Below are 19,713 nucleotides of genomic sequence, written 5' to 3' on the forward strand. Positions count from 1 at the left end.
TTCTTGAGAAGGGGCACTCTCTCTCTCTATCTGTTCCTCTGCTTAATAGATGTGAAGGATTCTCCCTCATTTCCCAGGTTAATGGCTATAATTGGAGCCAAATGAGGTTAGTCTACCTCGGGACAGGGACTTTAAGGAATATTCCCAAGCAGTTGCTTCTGCCTTCCCCTCCCCTTCATGTTCCAAATAAAATTGGAAATAAATTTGGAATAAAATTGGAATAAAATTGGGAAAAAAACGCTGCCAGACTCCAGCACGGAACGTCTCCCGGTGAACACAGAGTTAGGATAAGTGTAAGGAAATCGAAAAAGATATACTGAGGACTAAATTTCTTCATCTCAGATGAGAACAGAATGAAGCTGTAGATAATGTTACTATCACAATTCCCTGTGCAAGTTCGGCGTCCAATGAGTAGAAAAAACCTGCGGCCTGAGGAGAAATAGAACACCCACTAGCTATACAAAAGAGTCCTGTGGGCAACGTTATGCACCCCGATGTCAATAAGGTCAGGAAAGTGTCAAGCTATCACAAGCTTTCAAGCCCTTCCCATCTGTGGACAAGCACTTGTGACTCACAAGGTTCGCTCTTGCTCCTGGCAAATTTGAAGATTCAGTCTCTGGTATTTTAGTCTTTGAGTATTTTTATGCCCCACCCTGCTCGGTGAATGGACTTTACACACAGGAACCGTGAGTGTCTCTGGAGTTAGGTACCTCAGGCTTTCCTGAAAGGGGTGGACATAGAGCAGGACAATGGTCCCATGGCAACAGAAACCAGCCAAACACAGAGTTCTTCCTGGCAGGAGGTCAACCTTTCCTTTTCGATATCAGAAATTAATTGCTATGTGATGACACATGATGTGAGTGCAGGCTCCCTGGGACGGGCTGGGTACTGTCCGAATGACAGCCCTATAGCTCCTGAATTTAGCCCTAAGCCCTTGCTCCAGAAAGGAGATCAGTTCCTTCTGAACATCATCTGCTCCTGTGCACAAGCAAATCTCTTGTGTTGAACAGCTTCTGATGCCCTATGACATCTTTTGCCAAGGTATGTCTTGCAGAGGAGTTCCGTGACTCATATTGCCCACGCCATCCCAGATTACTGGGAACTGGTCACAACTCCATTTTCTGTTAACATCAGAAAATGTTCCCAGATTATGTCTGTGTATGTCCCCTAATGAAATCCTCATTAATGAAAGAGCAAGGGAATCTGAAGGGATGTACAGAAGGCCAAATTTCTTCATCACTGAAGAAAATGGAATAAAACTTCAAATGAAGTCACTAGCACTTTTCCCTGGCAAGGTTGGTGTCATCACCAACATCTGTGGGCCAGGTCTAAGGGGGTACATCCATTAGCTACACTTTTAAGCCCTGTGTGCAAAAGGGATATCACTACTTTCCATTCCTTTCCTTCAGTGATAAAGCAATGGTGATTGGGCGGCTCTTGTCTGGCTTTTGGCTGACACCCAAGTCCATGGAAATGGGTTCTGGTCTTTTAGTCATGGAGTTTATTTTTTCTAACCTCACCTCTTCAAGGTATGGACTTTGCATGGACAAACCAATAGTATCTCAGAGTGTAGGAAGTGCAGTCACTCCAGAAGGTTGGTAGAGAGCAAGAAGTGGCCATCTGTGCCAATACAATCCTGCAAAACACTGAATTCTCAGTAATAGAGAATCAGAGGTTCTTTCCCAACATCAAAAACTGCTGTGTGGTAGCACACCACCACAGCGGGAGCTTGCCTAAAGATTTTTGTCACTGGGAACAGACCAGTCATTCCTGACTCTGACCCCTGATCTCAGTCTCTTGCCCCTGAAGTGAAGTGGGTTTTTTCCTGCACCACCTGCATTGAGGTGCATTTGCGTTTTAGTGTCTCTTATTCTAACATCTAACCTGATTGCTTTGCAGCATGGTACCTGTCTTCGGATTGTATTTAAACACACAGGGACACATCAGTCTTTGTTTTTATGCCTTTGGCTACATGGATATTATATTAACATAATTGACTAAAGTGGGAAGTTTCCCAGAGTTTGAGCTTTGAGTAATTCTGTGTGATTTCCAAACAGATAACTGATATCTGACACAAATATAGAAATATCTAAATTCACTTGAAAGACAGTCTGTCATTTGTGGTTCCTGCATTTTTTTTCAAATTCTACTATCACATAGAAATGAGGAGTTTGAATATTTTGAAACACTTCTGATTATAAAATGTCATAAATAAACATTGAAACTTGAGGATAATGCATACTGATTTCATGTTTTTCATCATTCATTCTAAATATCAATGGCAAACATTTGATTTTTATTACTGCTGAAGTATAAGCATAAAGACAAAATAAATACAAGCATTCTTGGAATAAGTGAGTCAGTCAATAAATCAGGCTTTTTTTCTTTTTCCTTTTTTTTTTCTTTTAAGTGCTCTTAGTAATATGTTCAAAATGATGCCTCCAGCTTTGCTTTGCTTTTTCAGGATTGCTTTGGTTATCTGAGGACTTTTGTCATTGCAAACAAATTTTAGAATCCATTCTGTGAAAGATGCTGGTGGTAATTTGATAGGGATTGCATTAATTTGTAGATTGCTTAGGGTAGTATAGACATTTTAACCATGTTTGTGCTTCCAAACCATGGGCATGGAACGTCTTCCCATTTCTTTCTGTCCTCTTCATTTCCTTCATAAGATTTCAGACTCCACATCTTATACCTCTTTGGTTAAAGTGATTTCTAAGTTTCTTAAAAAGTATCTTTGGTGCAATTGTCAAAGGGCTCGATTCATTGATTTATTTTTCTGGGTGGGTGGAGGATGGGCTATGGGGGATGGGCATTGAGGAAGGCGCTTGTTGTGATGAGCACTGGGTGTTGTCTGTAAGTGAAGAATCACTGAATTCTAATCCTGACACCAGTGTTAACACTGTATGTTAACTAATGAGAATTTAAATACAAATTTGGAAAAAAAATGGGAAAAACCTGAGCAGATGATTTGGTCTTGATACTTTTACACCTCTATTTTTAACCTGCTATCACGACTCAGACATTTTATCTTGGAGAACTGCTCACACACGAAAAATTTTGTGAGGTGCTTCATAAACATCAAAGAAATATACCAACATAGGATGCTTGTGGATAAAGTGCTTTTCAGGGAAAAATAATAAAACATTTCAATTACTTGATCAATTTAAAACACTGTAGCTCAATGTACAGATTATAGTTCATCTGAATTTATTTTATAATTAATAATGAAATGTTTTTCAGCACCAATTAATTTCTATGTAAAGAACTTGACATTCTAGCCACGGCATAATGCATGAAGTATAGATTCTGCTTTTTTAAATTTTTAGAAAGGAAACATATATCAAGTTGTTAGAGCAGGGAGATCAATGATATGTGACCTCCCATGGTGGGCAATCCAAAATCAGGTACAGACTAACCACGTCCTGGTTTCATTTATATGAGAAAGAAACATCTATATCCTATTTCTTACTTAGACATCTAATACAGGGGCCCAAATATAACCCTAACCAAAGCAAGAACTTTACCTTTGTAACACTGTGTGACTGTGGAAAGGATGTATGTCCTTCTGAAAGACAAATCTCTGTATGCCTAGCAGCAGTGGCAGGTGTGGAAGTAGACTGTATGATTCAGAGATACGGTGCTCATGCCTGGTTGATATCCATGCCCTCTGTACTGGGAATAGTATGTGGTGGGTGGGGTGGTTGCTGAAGACCTACTTCTTGAGCAGAGTCTTTGCTGCATTACCATGCCTCACAAGGCAAGGGAACACACTCATGCACTGCTGGGTTAGTGATGTCCTGCGTACCTGGTGGTGGACCTGATTTTTCGTCACTGGCTCCACACAATTTGCAGGCTGGGCTCTGCCCTTTTAGGCAATGGTTCAAACCCCTCCCATCATGTTTGCTTTCAAAATGAGAGACCCTGATACTCTGGGAGGAATCATGCCAGCACTTGGCCATTTGGGGTCATTTTTCTATCCAGATCCTCACATGTGCACTGGCACACGCACGCACACACACTGAAAGATGTGTTCAAGAAAGAGTGGACACTGGGGAAATGACAAGACAGAAAAAAGAAAGAGGTTAGAGAGAGCTCTGACATGGGGCAGCAACATCCAATTTCATAGTTGGATGCACAAAGGCCCAAAGATGGGCAAGGAATTATTGAAGTTCATAGGTTTCTGCTGGACTCAGGGTCATCCTTGGCCCAGCCTCCAGAGGAAAGGACTGGGGTGCTGCAACCCAACTCTATGGGCACGTGGAATTACGATGAGCTAACTCCCCTTAGTTTAGACAATAGCTACAGAAGAAAAGCCTTCAGTGTTCTCCCATATACTGTTGTGTTACCAGTGGGTTCCTCCAGAGTTCCATGGAATCATAAAGTGTCAATTGGCTTTGGTTCTCCATCAATGACTCACTGTGTTATGAGATACTAGAGAGGCGCCTGATTCTTGCTGGAAGAAGGCTTTTAGAGCCTAGAGAGGCTTGGGGACTTGGGGTGGTGAGGACTTGGGATAGGTAAGGACATGACAGAGCACTGTACACTGAGTCTAGAGCCCAAGCCCAATACCAGTCCATGTAAGACCCCCAGGCTCTTCGTTTGGAAACCGGAGGCTGACAGGAGGCTGCTTCCTGAGTCAAGGGTATACACTGGGGATGGACAAAGGCAATGGCAGAAGCTTGAGATCCTTTTCACAGCCCTGGAGTGAGTACGTTCTGAGATTTACCCATGGACCTTAAAGAGCTATTTTGGGTTAGGTTAGATTAGGGTTAGGGTGCTGGTTTTGTTTGGGGGTCTTCATGCCTGCAGCTCCAGTGCTAGTACTGGAACCAGGAAACAGGCAGCCTCCTGTGTCAGTGGTACCCACTGAGATTTTCTGGACGAATGGAGCAAGGGAAAGGTCATGCAGAGGTCATTCTGGATTTCCCCTGCCTCAGATACAACAGGAGGGGTCCAGGATCCTTCTATTTCTTCTTCATTCAGTAACTTCTCCAAGCACTCACCTTGTGTTAGGGGATCTGGTGGGCCTAAGTGCCAGGATTACAATGACAAAGTGGTCTCTGACTGCCCTGCGCTGACTCCACAGTCTGGTGGGGGAGATGAACAAAGATATGAAAGACAAGACATGTGAAAATAAAAGGGGGGAGCAAGAACTGTAACAGTGAAAGGAACAAGTGTGTTGTGAGTACAGGCTGGGGAGTCACTGGAGGGTACGAGAGACCTCACTGAGGTGAATAAGCTTGGAAAGTGCACCCAGTCTTGAAGTATGCATATAGGGCTCAGAGCCATTAACAGGAACCCAGACTAGGACGCACTGGCTAAGCACTAATAAAGAGGAGATATTTAATTGGGTGATGTTATTATTACTTACGCAGGACATAAACCAGCACTGGGAGGTAGAGAGACTATAATTATTTTCTAGTGGTTTGATCGGTAAAGTGGAGGTAGCAAAAAAACACCAATAGTGACCACCAATAGTGGTCTATGCACGTTGATCCTTGTGGAGGGAGGCCCAAGTGATGTGGATATGTCAATTTGCATACATTCCAGTGTGGCTAACAGTAAGAGTGAAGAAGGGAAGGCCTAGCTTCCAAAGATTAACAAGCCAATGCCCTTTTCATTTCCCGTTATGTGCAGAAGTTAGAGGGACAGACAAGCCTTCATCTTTCCAGAAAATATTCTTCCTACTTGACTGTTCAACGGATATGGTCTTATTTGAATATTTTGTTTCACAATGTCCTCTAGGACCCGTCAATAACAGTCCAGTTACCCCAGTGAAGATGATGCTCAGTCTCTCCATAACAGGTTGTCCAGGAATATTATTCCAGGGGTGGTCTGAATATTTGAGATTAGAGCAAGCTATAACATTAAGAGTATGAGATAGCTTTGTTTTTTGAGGTATATAAAAGCTTGTGGCTGAAAAAAAGGTAAGATTGGCCTTGTAGAGGTTTGGGGCTGTACATGCAAACGCCAGTTGAGTTTTAGTTGGAGACAAACAGATAAGTTGCTAAGTTTAGTAACACACACAGGAAGTGCTGGAGGAAGCCACCATGGAGGTCTTGGCATATAAAGCCAATGCTCTTGTTCCATTTGGAAGGGTGGGTTAAGATTGGCTCCTTCCATGAAGTCTGTCATTATTGCGAATAGGAATGTCCCCATCTAAGAGTGTTAAGCTATCAAATAGAGGTTGGTTAAGGAGATGAGCCCAATATGAATACTGAGCCTGGCTTGGACAAATGAGGGCAAGGAGAAGAATCAGGGTTCCACATAGAGAATTTTTGCTCATGACAGAAATCATGGCTATCGGATGTGAGTTAAGGGTATATGCAACATCACTGTGTTGTAAGATGATGCCTGCCCGGTTAGACAGGCATTTAAGGCTTCCCCATGTTCTATCAGGGGACAAGGACTTGCATTTGTGGAGTGGCTTCAGGATGAGGAGTCCATGAAGAGGCTTCTTTCATCTTGAGAAAAGGGGGGGCAGTGCCTGATCATTCAGAGTCATTCTCTGGAAATCTTGGTTCATTGGAAGATAACATGGGGTCTCCACCATGCCATGGTAAGGCTTCACCAACTGAAAGGGAATCCACAGAGGTTAGGAATCTGAAAGAACACAAGCATATCCTCGACCCCAGGTGAGAAGTTGAGTGGGCCCAGTCGGTGTGGACCCCCTTCGGTGTTTTGCATAGCACCATAGGGTGAGAGGGTTTATCTTCTTTTGAATAACTAACTCAGCTGCAGTTAGTCCTTGAAGATCAAGATTTAAAAAGTTACGATTAATCCTAGCACAATCAAGAAGGAGCTGAGGTTGTAATGCAGATAGCCAGGCGTATCTCCTCCCCCCCCCCCTTTTTTTTTTTTACATGTTTTTGAGCTTATTGTGTCCTCAGTTTGCTTGGCCTTGTGGATTGTAAACAACTGAAAAAGACATGATGTCCCGTTGTTTTACCCTTTTGTTAAAATTTTATTTATTTATAAAACATGTATAAATAAACATAGTTATATATTCATTAATTTACTTAGTTGTTTATTTATTCATTACCTTTAACAAAAATGCATTTTTCTTTTCTATATCTTTTTTACGTATCTCTTACTTTTTAATATATGAAGTTACTTCTTTCCATTAGCCTTAATTACATTTAGCAGAATTTTAACTCTTAGAAACCTTAGTTTCCAGTGAAAACTAAGTAGTAACCAATTGTGACTTGTTACACCAGAATATTTTTTAGGTGGTAGTCTTATGAATCCATTAATCATAAAGCCTGTATTTTAATGGATTGAAATTGTTTTAGGGTTTTCTTTTGTTTTGTTGCCATAAGGAGTCAGAAGCATCAACCTATATTTAGTAAGCAATGTTTCAGCATTCCATTTGATTTGGAAGTGGCCTAAATGTCCGATGAACTTAATTCAATTAATCATTTAATCAAAATGTTCAAGTTTCAGGTTACCAAAGACCCTGCAAGTCATTTTAACAATTCCCCATGAAAACTATGAGGCAAAGTTCACCATTACTTTAATTCATCCTTTTGCTAACAAATTGGAACTGAGATAACATGAGCTTAATTGACCTTTAGTAAACCTTAGTCGAATAAAGTTTTATAATTTAAAAGGCATGACTATCTTAATAATATTTTATCTGCGTCCCCCCTAAAAGTTTACCATTGGCAATTTTTCCCCAGGGAACCAGTGAGGAAATCTGAAGTTTTTAACTGGGTATTTTTGTTTTGGACAATGTGGGGAGGAGGAGCTGATAGTACCTGAGGAATTGAAGAGCCAGAGAGGCAAGCCAAAACCCAGGTCGTACAGAAACAAGAGGAGGGAGAAGAGAAGGCAGAAAATGTGAGGTGGGGCCAAGGGGCCTGAAGGCAGACAGAGGCACAGAGGGCAGAGAAAAGAGTTCATGTGGTTTCAGTGCATTGTTTTACTGACAATGATTGGAAGCTGGGCTTGCTGCCTTGGTTGGGAATACTGCCCTGTAGTGGACAGTGTTTCAAAAGACGCTGCAATAGCAGCATCAAAGTTCTGCATAGCAGGAGACACGCAAGCAGCATGAAACTCTTGGGCACAGACAGCATACTGGGCTGGGGTCAAAAGGATGTTCATAAAGAGAGCCCCAGTCCCAGGTACACATGGAAAAAGTACCACAAGTATTTTTTAAAGTGCCCATTGTAAAAGGGCTGTGATGGACATAGAGCTGAACTGATTTTTGCAATTCTTTTTACTGTTGAAAAGAGCAGGCCCTCATGGACTTTTGCCTGACAACAGGAAACAGCTGGAATTTACCAGAATTATGGGCTTCCTTAATGTACTTTTGCACTGGGGTGAGGACTTTATCGGAACTGGTCGGTGAGGTTTTTAGAGGCTCCATTTCCCCCCACTCGTTTGGGAGAGGGAGAGTACTTTTTGGCTGTAAAGCCACCAATGGCACAGGCTGACTAAAAAAGCTCAGGCTTTACCTCTCTTTTGGATAATTTTATATCTTTATATATTTCATCTGAACTCAAGGAGAGAAGGACAGTATGGACAGTGGACCAAGTGGGAATCACCCCAGGGGGAACATTATCTCCCTCAGAATGCCCAGTTTTAAATGTTTTCCCTACTTGTTCCCAAATATCAAGACCACCAGTTCCTTGATTTGGGAACCAAAGGCAGTGTTGCTGGTAATCACTAATAATTTAAGGAGTAATTTCTGATTGAGGATAGTGTCGGCCACCTTTTCCAATGACTGTAAAATATGAATGTATTATTCCTGTTTTGGGGATAGAGAGTCTCCCATAACGAATTTCTCACAAGTTCTGTGGCAGCGAATCCTAATAGTTCTGCTTTATCCTTACCTTTTTCCCTTTGCTTGTTTGTTTCTTCAATTCCACATATGAGTGAAATTGTTGGATGGTACTTGTCTTTTTCTGACTGCCTTATTTCACTTAGCATCATACTATCTAGTTCCCACCATGTCCGTGTAAAGTGAAAGGTTTCATTCCTTCTTTTGGTTAATGAGATATATATGTACACACACATATATATATATACATATATATACACACATACATATATATGTATAAGGATATATTATATATACACTTATATATATCTGTATATCTATATCCATATATACCCATATATGTATTCATATATATCTATATAAATATCCAAATATATATTCATATATATCCATTTATATATGTGCATATATATCCATGAATTTACATATCCATATATATGCCATATACCCATAGAGATATATCCATATGTGTATATATCCATACAGATACCCATATATATGTCCCTATACATATCCATGTATGTATATCCATTTATATATGTATATATCCATCTAAATATATACATCCATATATACATATATATCCATATATATATACATTTATGCATATATAAGCCATGGATGGAGGTAGAGAGTATGATGTTAAATAAGTCAATCAGAAAAAGACAAATACCATGCGATAATTTTACTCATATGTGGAATTGAAGTAACAAACTAGCAAATGGAAAAAATAAGAGAGAGAGAGCAATCAAGAAACAGACTCTTAAGATTAGAGAGAAATCTGATAGTTGTTCTCACCCAGAGGGTGTGGGGGCAGTGGGGGTGGTGAAATCGGTGATGGGGTGTACTTGTCATCTTACGCACAGGGTGGTGTATGGAATTGTAGACCCGAAAGTACTATAACTCTTCATATTAACTAACTGGAATTAAAGAAACAAAAAAGAAAAGACACTGTGAAAAAGAAAGAAAGTTAAATGAGGACATATCCAGTCATTTACTAGGTGAATTACATGAGAACTGAGTTATGGCACTCTTGCCATTCCTGCAGTGGGTTAAGAGCTGCACTGGAGGAAATTACAGTGTCTTTTAAGGCACGTAGCACAGAGACTCCCCCTCGTGGCCTCCTCCTGCTTCCTTGCATGCAGAAATATTTAGCAGTAATTGTGCAGGCATTTAAGAAAAATCAGGATGACAATATTTTACAGATAGATAAAGGAGGCGTTGCAAAGGAAGGTCAGTGGTAAACCCTCTGTTGCATGCCATCCTGGGCCTGCACTTGTGACCCTCTTGACCCACCTCCAATACATGTTAATTTTGTATGAATTCCTTTAGCCAACACCCATGCTTGCTCTGTGCCCAGCACCATATATTTATTATTGACCATGACAAAACGTGACCTGTGCCATGTGGCGATGACTTCCAATGAAGAAGACAGAAGTAAAAGGGGGTCCATGGGATTAGAATGTTGGTGGACAACAGCAATGAGTCATTTAAAATAGAGACCTGCACTTCAAAGGAAGCTTCTCCCAAAAGGAAAACGTGGCACATAAGTCTTATAATAGGAATTACTTTGAGCTTTTGGAAAAGTATATATTTATCTTGAACAAAGGTCTGTGATAGTGTCACCTGTGTACTTATTCCTAGAACAAAAAATTAAACTGGAGTGGACCAGTTATCTGTCTGACAGTTTGTCTCACCAAATTATAGCATGTTGGCAGAAATCTTCTAAGATTCTTCAATTTTTCCATCAGCTTCTCTAATTCTGTGACAATCAAATCATTCTCTTTGGAAAACTCCACTGTGTCACCTTCTTTACAGACTTCCCCTTCTTTTGTTTATGAAACAGCTCAAGCAAACCAGGTTAGAGTTGCCAGCGGGTTTCCATATTATTTGGAAAGACAAAATAAGGAAAATGAAGAAACTAAAAATCCTGGCATTCAAAGACAATCACAGCCTGTACTATTTTTCTACACTTGAACATTTTTTTTTTTTTCACAGAATGGAATCACAATGTGAATTTGGTTTGGTTGGGTAAATTTTTTGGTGTTGTTTAGTTTTCATTTAAACTGACTAAATCCTACTCCATATCGTTAAATACTGATTCATATTGGTTTTCAAATTTTTTCCTCTACTCCTCATAGGGAATAAATTTCACCTGCTTACAGTGCCCTAAATAATGCACAGAAATGACAACAAGTAACCATAGAAGGAGGAGTGCTTTCTAACATTTTTCTTCAAAAAATCATAACAGAGTGGCTGCACCACTTTGTACTTCAACCTACAGTGTAAGAGTGTTCCCCTTTCTCCATATCTCACCAACACCTGTTATTTCTTGTGTTGTTAATTATAGCCATTCTAACAGGTTTCAGGTGGTATCTCGCATTGTGGTTTTGCTTTGCACTCCCTAATGATGAGTGTCTGGGTGGTTGTTTTTTGGGTGTTGAGTTTGATAAGTCATTTCTAGATTTTGGATCCTCTTTATCAGATAGGATGCTTGCAAATATCTTCTCCCATTCCGTAGGCTGCTTTGAGTTTTGTTGATTGTTTTCTTCACTGTGCAGAAGCTTTTTATCTTGATGAGAATATTACTCAGCCCGCAAAAAGCATGGAGGCTTGCCATTTGTAACTACATGGATAGAACTAGAATGTATCATGCTAAGCAAAATGAGCCCATATACGATTTCACTCATATGTGGAATTTAACAAATATGAAGGTGAGAAACAGAAGAAAGGGAGATGCTTAACGAGAGAACAAACCGTGAGTTGATGGAGGGAGGTGGGTGAAAGATTGGTTAGATGAGTGATGAATATTAAGGAAAGTACTTGTGATGAGCCCTGGGTGTTATATGTAAGTCATGAATCACTGAATTCTTCTGAAACCAACATGTTTAACTAACATTTAAATCAAAAAAAGAAAAGAAAATCATACTAACCCACTCACTTGGGCATGGTCCATTAAAGGGTTTGGCACCATCATTTTAAATGGCTGTATCATAGTCCTGCTGCCAGAAGAAATGGATCCTCTCTGTATGAGGAAGTGTTCCATTCAGGGCTCTTAATGTCAAAGTAGAGATGACACAAGCCTACATGAATTACTTGTGCAAATCTCCAACCACTGTCATTCGTTTCTAGAAGCAGACACCTCACCACTGGAATCAAAGGTGATGGCAGCTGAAATCCCGGCAACAATTACCCTCCAATAACAGAGTTGAGGCCACTCTCACAACTGAAACATAAGTGCCATTATCTCTAATGCCCAAAAAGTGGTCTAGTTTCAGGAGTTCGGTGGAATATTTTTGCTGGTGAGAAATTACACCAAATCCGTTTTCCCATGTTCACTTTTTAATGATGAGTGAGGCTGGTTGTTCATCACTTACAACCATTTCCAAAATGTATCCAGTGTTCTCAGTTCAGGGGTGAGCTTGCTGAACACACTGTCCTGGACTTCCCCAGGGGACAAAGACAGTGATCCATGTCCAGTCAGGACACTTCACTCCTTGCAAAACCACTAAGCTGTGACTGCCTTCTAACCAACAGAACACAATTCGAGTGATGGGAGGTCAGTTTCAAGATTTCATGACAAAAATTCTGCCACTTTCTTCTTGCTTAGTCCTGTGTTTGGTCCATCTCTCTCTCTTTCCCTCTACTCCTCTTTCACTCCCTCTATCCTCTCGCCGTCTCTCTCCCTCCCGCTCCCTCTGCTCTCTATTGCTTTCCTTCAATTGCTTTCTCTGTCTTTCTTCTACCACTTGGAAGTGGGGGATCAAGCACTCACGTTCAGGACTACTGCAGGAGACCCCTATATAGGAGAGAAAGAAGTTCCCCAGTTAAAAGATTGAAACAGGCTTTCAGTTCAAACTGAGTTCTGACATTGCTCGTGTGAGTGAGCTTGGGCAAACTTATCATCTTGTTGAGTCTCCACTGGGGTCACAGCCCTGGCTTCGTTGAGGCTTTGAGTCAGTTTCATGTAGCTATGCTGTGCCTGGATTTCTCTCCCACAAAAATTGGGAGCTATTAAATATTTGTAGTTTTAAGATTCAAGGTATTTGGATAATGCTGTCAGCGAGGATAGCATAACTGACAGTCTACTAGGTCCCAGCTCCGGTCTATGCTTTGCCTCCTTCCTTCCTCTCCCCTCCCAGGAACCCACCGCCCCATTTTCCACCTTTCTAGTGTTTCTAATGGACAAGCTCAATTCTGTCTCCTGTTTTCTACACCAGCCGTGTCTTCTCCCTGACACCCTGCAGGCATGTGCAGTGTGGTTCCCTCTTGTCATTCTGGACCAAGAAAATGTCACCCCAGTGAGGCCTGTAATACCCTCCAGTGACTCCCAACAGTGCTGTGTCCTAACAGCACACTCATTCTTTTCACGATTATAGTTCTTGCCCTTTTTTTTTGACATGTCTTGTCTTGTTCATCTCACCTCCAGCCTCCGAAAGCCTGGCAGACAGGGTCCACTTTGTCATTGGAAGCTTTGCACTTAGACCTACCAGACCCCCAAGCACGAAGTGAGTGCTTGAAGTTACAGAATAAATAATAGAAGGACTGTGGAGCACCCCATCTAGATTTTTACCAGCTTACGCTATGGAGATAACTACTAGTAATGGGAGACACCTGATGTATCTGAAGCAGGAGAAATCCAGAACGTCCATGGCATGACCTTTTTTGGTCCTGTCCATTCAGCAAAACTCATTGGGCACCACTGACACAGGATTCTGCCTGTTCTCTGATGTCCATCACTAGCACTGGAGCCACAGGCATGAAGACGCCCAAACAAAATCAGCATCTTTATGTGGCTGACTTGAAGGAAGTGACCTTTTAACGTTAAGGGCAAAGCTCAGGATATCCATACTCCAGGGCTGTGCAAAGATCTCAGGATTCTGCCATTCCCTTTCTTTGTCCATCCCCAGTGTATACTCTTTACTCATGAGGGATCCTCATGCCACCAGGAAAATGAGCTCCATATTTCTAAATGAAGACCCTGGGGGTCCAACAAGGACTGCTATTGTGCTTGAACAGTAGACTCAGTGTAAAGTGCTCTGACATTCCCTTCCCTATCTCTCGAGTCTTCACCAACCCAAGGCTCTAAGCCTCTCTTGGCTCTGAAAGACTTCCAGCAAGTAAAAAGCATTTCTCCAGTAAATTCGAACACAGTGATCCACTGATGGAGAGCCAAGGCCAATTAACCCATTATGATTACATGGAACCCTGGGGAAACCCACTGGTAACACAACACTCTACAGTGGGAACACTGAAGTTTTTTCTTCTGTAGTTATTGTATAACCTGTGGGGAGTTAGCTCATCATACTTCCAGATGCCGACAGAGTTGCACTGCAAGTCTTTTTCTCTGAAGGCGGGCCAAGAATGGCCCTGGTTCCAGCAAAAACCTACCAATTTCAGGAATTCCTTCCCCATGTTTGGGACTTCGAGCATGCAGCTAAGACAATGGATGCTGCTGCCCCATGGAAGAGCTCTCTCTAACCTTTTTCTTCTTTCTCTCTAGCCACTTCCCCAGGGTCTGTTTTTTCTTGAACACACCATCAGTATGTGTGCCAGTGCACATGTGGGGACTGGATACTAAAATGACCGCACATGGAGAGTAAGTGGACAAGATTCCTCCCAGAATATTAGATTCATTTCTCAAGCAAACATGGGGGTGCCTGGGTGGGTGATTCGGTTAAGCATACGACTTTGGCTGGGGTCATGATCTTGCAGTCCGTGAGCTCAAGCACCACATTGGCCTCTGTGCTGACAGCTCAGAGCCTGGAGCCTGCTTCAGGTTCTGTGTCTCTCTCTCTCTCTCTCTCTGCCCCTCCCCCTATCACACTGTCTCTGTGTCTCAAAAATGAATAAACATTAAAAATAAATAAATAATGCCAACAGAAAGGGAGGGATTTGAGCCATGGCCTTAAAAAAGCAGAGATCCCGGCCTTATCCTCTGGACTCTACCCGCCTCCTGTGATTAGGGCCAGTCCTAGTCTCTTTATTAGATCAGTCACCCTATGGTACAATGAGAGCTTGGCTACAGAACTACAAAAGCCAGTTCTCCAGAGGATGTAATGCCCATGAGGCTCCATTGCCACTGCATAGGGTGTCAGGTGGGGAGTGTTCAACCACACCTGTACACAAAATGTACCTGTTTGCCTAAAAACCTGCATAAAACAAGCAAATGTTTGTAGCCAATTAGGAAAAATCCGGTCTGTGTCCACCAGCAAGTACACAGGACATCACTAATCCAAGAGTGTATGAGTGTGCTCCCTGCCTTAAGAGGCATGGTCATGCAGCAAAGGCTCTGTCAAGAAGTGGGTCTTGAGCAACCACCCCACCCTACTACCACCCACTGTTCCCAGAAGGCCTAGATATCGACCAGACAGAAGCACTGTATCTCAGAATCATAGAGTCTACTTCCACACCTGCCTCTGCTGCTAGGCATACGAGATCGGTCCTTCAGAAGGACATAGATCTTTTCCAAAGTGACCCAGTGCTCCAATGGTAAAGTTCTTGCTTTGCCTAAGGGTGAGACTTGGGCACCTGCAGTAGATGTCAAAGTAACAGTGGCACAAACAGAATACATATGAGATTCTTCTTCAAATAAATGAACCCCGGATGTGGGTAGTTTATGATTATGGCTGGCCCACCATGGGAGACCACATATCATTGATCTCCCTGCTCTAACATGTCAGAATAGGAATTCCTTTTTTAAAATTTAAAAGAGCAGAATCTATACTTAATGCATTATGGTGTGGCTAGAACACCCAGGCATTTACATAACACTCAATTGGTCCTGAAAAAAAAAAAAAATCATTCATAAATCCAGATAAACTAGAACTGGTATTTTGAGCTATACTTTTTAAAGCTGATCAAGGAAGTGAAGTGTTTTATTATTTTTCCCTGGAAACTCTTTATCCCAAGACACCCATGTTCATATATGTCTGATTTCAATGTTTATTAAGCACAGCACCAAAACAAAATTGTGTGCGGGAGCTAAATTCTCCAAGACAAAATATGAGTCAGGATAGCAGGGTCAAAAGGGGGGTGTAAAAATAGCAAGATCAAATCATCTGCTCATTTTCCCCAGTTTTATGCCAAATTTTTATTTAATTCTTGTTAGTTAACATGCAATAAAATCAATATTGGTTTCAGGATTAGAATCCAGTGATTCGTCACTTAGAAACAACACTGAGTGCTCATCATCATAAGTGCCCACCTTAATACTCATCATCAATCTGTCCCATCCCCCACCCCCCCAGAAAAAGAAATCAATGAGTCAATCCCATGCAGAGTTGCACCAAACATACTTTATAAGATACTTAGAAATCATCCTGACTAGAGAGGTATAAGATGGGCCCTCTGAAAACTTATGAAGAAAATGGAACAAGATACAAAAAAATGAGAAACATTCCATGATCATGGTTTGGAAGTACAAACATTGTTAAAATGTTTTTACTACCCAAAGCCATCTACAGAATTAATGCAATCCCTATCAAAATACCACCCACATCTTTCACATAGGTACAACAAACAATCCTAAAATTTGTTTGGAATCACAAAAGAACCCAAATAGCCAAAACAATCTTGAAAAAGAAAAGAAAAGCTCGAAGCTTCACTTTGGAACATATTCCAAAGAGCACTAAAAAGAAAAAAGAGAATGAAAAACAAAAGCCTAATATTTCTTGGGACCAACTCGTGATTCTAAGTACGCTTGTTTTTATTTTGTCTTTATGCTTATAGCTCATCAGTAATATCATAATCAACTGTTTGCCACGCGAATATTTAGAAAAAATTTTAAAAAATGAGAGCAGAATGTGATACCATGAGGCTTCAATGTTTCTTTGTGACATTTTCTAATCAGAAGTCTTTCAAAATATTCAAACTCACCATTCCCAGGTGAGAGTTAGTAGAATTTGACAAAATTCAGCAGCCAAAAATGGCAGTCTGCCTTTCATATAAACTTAGATATATCTACACTTGTGTCACATTATCAGTTTCCTGTTTGGAGATCATACAGAATTACTCAAAGCCCAACATCTGGAAGGCTTCCCACTTTAGTCCTATATGTTATATGACATAAAACAAAGAATGATGTGTCCTTGTGTGTTTAATGCAATCCAAAGAAAGGTATTCCACTGCAAAGCCATCAGGATAGATGTGAAATAGAGAAAACCCAAACGCATGCAATACAGGTGGTACTGGAAAGAGCCCACCTCACTTCACGGGCAAGACGAGACTGAGATCAGGGGTCAGAGTCAAGAGTGACTGGTCTGTCCTCAGACCGTGACAAGAAACTCTAGGCAGGCTCCCACTAAGGTGGTGTGCAACCAAACAGCGAATAGTTTTTGATAGTGGGGAAGAAAGGTTGTTCTGTTCCTGAGAACTCAGAGCATGGCAGGATTGTGTTACCCCAGATGGTCACTCTCTGTTCTCTACCAACCTCCTAGAATGCCGGAACTTACTTCATTCTGAGATACTAACGGTTTGTCCGTGAAAAGTCAATACCGTGGGGTGGTAAGGATAAAAAAAGTAAACTCAATAACTAAAAGACCACAGCCCATTTCCAGAGATGTAAGTGTGAGCCAGAAGGCAGACAAGAGCCCCAAACCACCACTGTTCTAGCACTGAAGGAAAGGAATGGAAAAGAGTGACAGCCCTTTTGCACACAGGGCTCCTAAGTGTAGCTCAAGGATGTTCCCCTTAGACCTGACCCACTTATGTTGGTGAATGACACCAACCTTGCCTCGGGAAGAGTGCTAGTGACCTCATGTGAAGCTTTCTACCATTGTCCTCTGAGAGGAGGACATTTGGCCCTCGGTGCATCCTTTCAGATTCCCTTGCTCTTTCATTAATGTGTTGCATCCTCTCGACTCCTGAAACAGAGTGCTACGGGCACCAGTGATAATTACAGCAAAGTTTATTCCAATGAGAAGCAAGGCCGACCAATCGGGACTGACACTCTTGACCAGAGTGCGGCCCCGAACAGTTGGGGTACGTACAGAGTTTTTATAGCCAACCACGTCGTTTTATCATCACCTGGGAACAGAACAAAGAAACAGTTCCCAGATGGGGGTGGAAACAGTTCCCGGATGGGTGTGATTATTTCAGACATTCTGCCGCGAAGCCGCAACCAGTTGCCCTCCTTGACCCTGCCTCTGGCGCCCTTGATTGATGAAGTGTAATTTACAGAAGCAAAACAAAGCAGTTATTTCTTAAGCTACAGGTTAGCCCTACACTACGATTTAACCCTTACAAGTGACGATTTCATTAGGGGACATTCACAGACATAATCTGGGAGCATTTTCTGATTTTAATCATGGAGCTTTAACCAGTCCCCGGTAATCTGGAATACGCTGGGCAACAGGAGTCCATGGAACTCTTGTGCAAGACAGACTGGCCAAACTGTTCAGGAAAAGGGGTTTGCATGTGCACAGGGGTGGGTGATGTTGGGAAGGATCCAATATCATTTCTGGAGCAAGGGCCAAGTGTCAAATTCAGGACCTACAAGGCTGTCCCTCAGATGGCGTCCAGCAATTCCCAGGGAGCCTGCACTCACATCGTGTGTAATCACATCGCAGCTAATTTCTGATATCGGAAAGGAAAGTTTGACCTCCTGCCAGGAAGAACTCTGTGTTTGGCAGGATTCTGTTGACACGGGACCATTGCCCTGCTCTCTGTCCACCCCTTTCAGGAAATCCTGAACTACCTACCTCCTGAGACACTCAGGGTTCGTGCATGTCAAGTCCATTCACCGAGCAGCTTAGGGCACAAAAATAAAGACTGTAGTACCAGAACCCAAATCTGCAGACTTGCTAGGAGCAAGATCCTACCTTGTGAGTCACAAGAGTGTCTTTCTACAGAGAGGCAGCGATTGAAAGCTGGTGATGGCTTGAAACATCGCAGACCTTATTGAAGTTGGGGTATATGACTTTTGCCTCCACCACTCCCTGGTATGGTTAGTGTATGTTCGACTTCTCTTCAGGCCACAGGTCTTTCTTACTCCTTGGACACAAAACTTTGCCCAGGGGATTGTGCTTGTAACATTATCTACAGCTTCGTTGTGTTTTCATCTGAGATGAAGAAATTTAGCCCTCAGTGTATCCTTTTCACTTCCCCTACACTTGTCCTAACCGAGGGTTCACGGGGAGACATTCAGTGACAGAGTCTGGCAGCAGTTTTCCCCCATTTGAATTGTGGAGTCAGGCCAAGTTCCCATACGTTTGGAATAGCTTTAGGAACGGGTGCCCCTGGGGTGTCTGCCAGATCTACCTGGGGAACAGGAGGTACTGGGGACTTGAATGTGTTCAGCACAGGAGGATTGCTTGTGGGTAGGGACAGGTGATATTTGGAGACAGTTGGCCTCACTCCTGTGGTAAAAGCTGATGGAGATGTGGGCTTCAGGGCCACAGTAAGAAGAAAAAAAAGTCACACAGACTGAGTTGATTACACAGACTGGCCCTCCATAAGTTCCCATACCCTTGAGGATTTGGTAAGGAGGATTTGGGTCACACTCAGAAAAATGGGGTCATCGCTCACATAAAAAGCAGTCAGAGATTAATGGAGAGCTTCGCGTCACTGCCAATGCTAACCGAAAGCAGTTTCTGACATCCCAAAGGGAAAATTGCTCTCCATTAACTGAAAGTGTGGTGCTTGACAGGCTGCAGGTGGCACGGCGATGTTTTCCCTGATGGGCTCCCTCACCGGGCTCATTGAGCTGCCTGCATTCTGAAAAGCAGAAGGCGCACAGATGGGCAGTTTGCTGCCAGACATGGGTCAGTACAGAAAGAGCCCGGGCAAAGTCTCCTGCACCAAAGCCTGGTTCCAAACACTGGAAGGTCCCCAGGGAGACCGACCTTGACTCACTGAAGGATTATGGCATCCATACTTGACGGAAAGGGCAGGAGAAAAGGCAATGGCCAGAAGAATTCTTGGCTTAC

Source organism: Panthera pardus, unplaced genomic scaffold (assembly GCF_024362965.1).
Source record: "Panthera pardus isolate Hobbes unplaced genomic scaffold, ASM2436296v1 HiC_scaffold_120, whole genome shotgun sequence".
Lineage (NCBI taxonomy): Eukaryota > Metazoa > Chordata > Mammalia > Carnivora > Felidae > Panthera > Panthera pardus.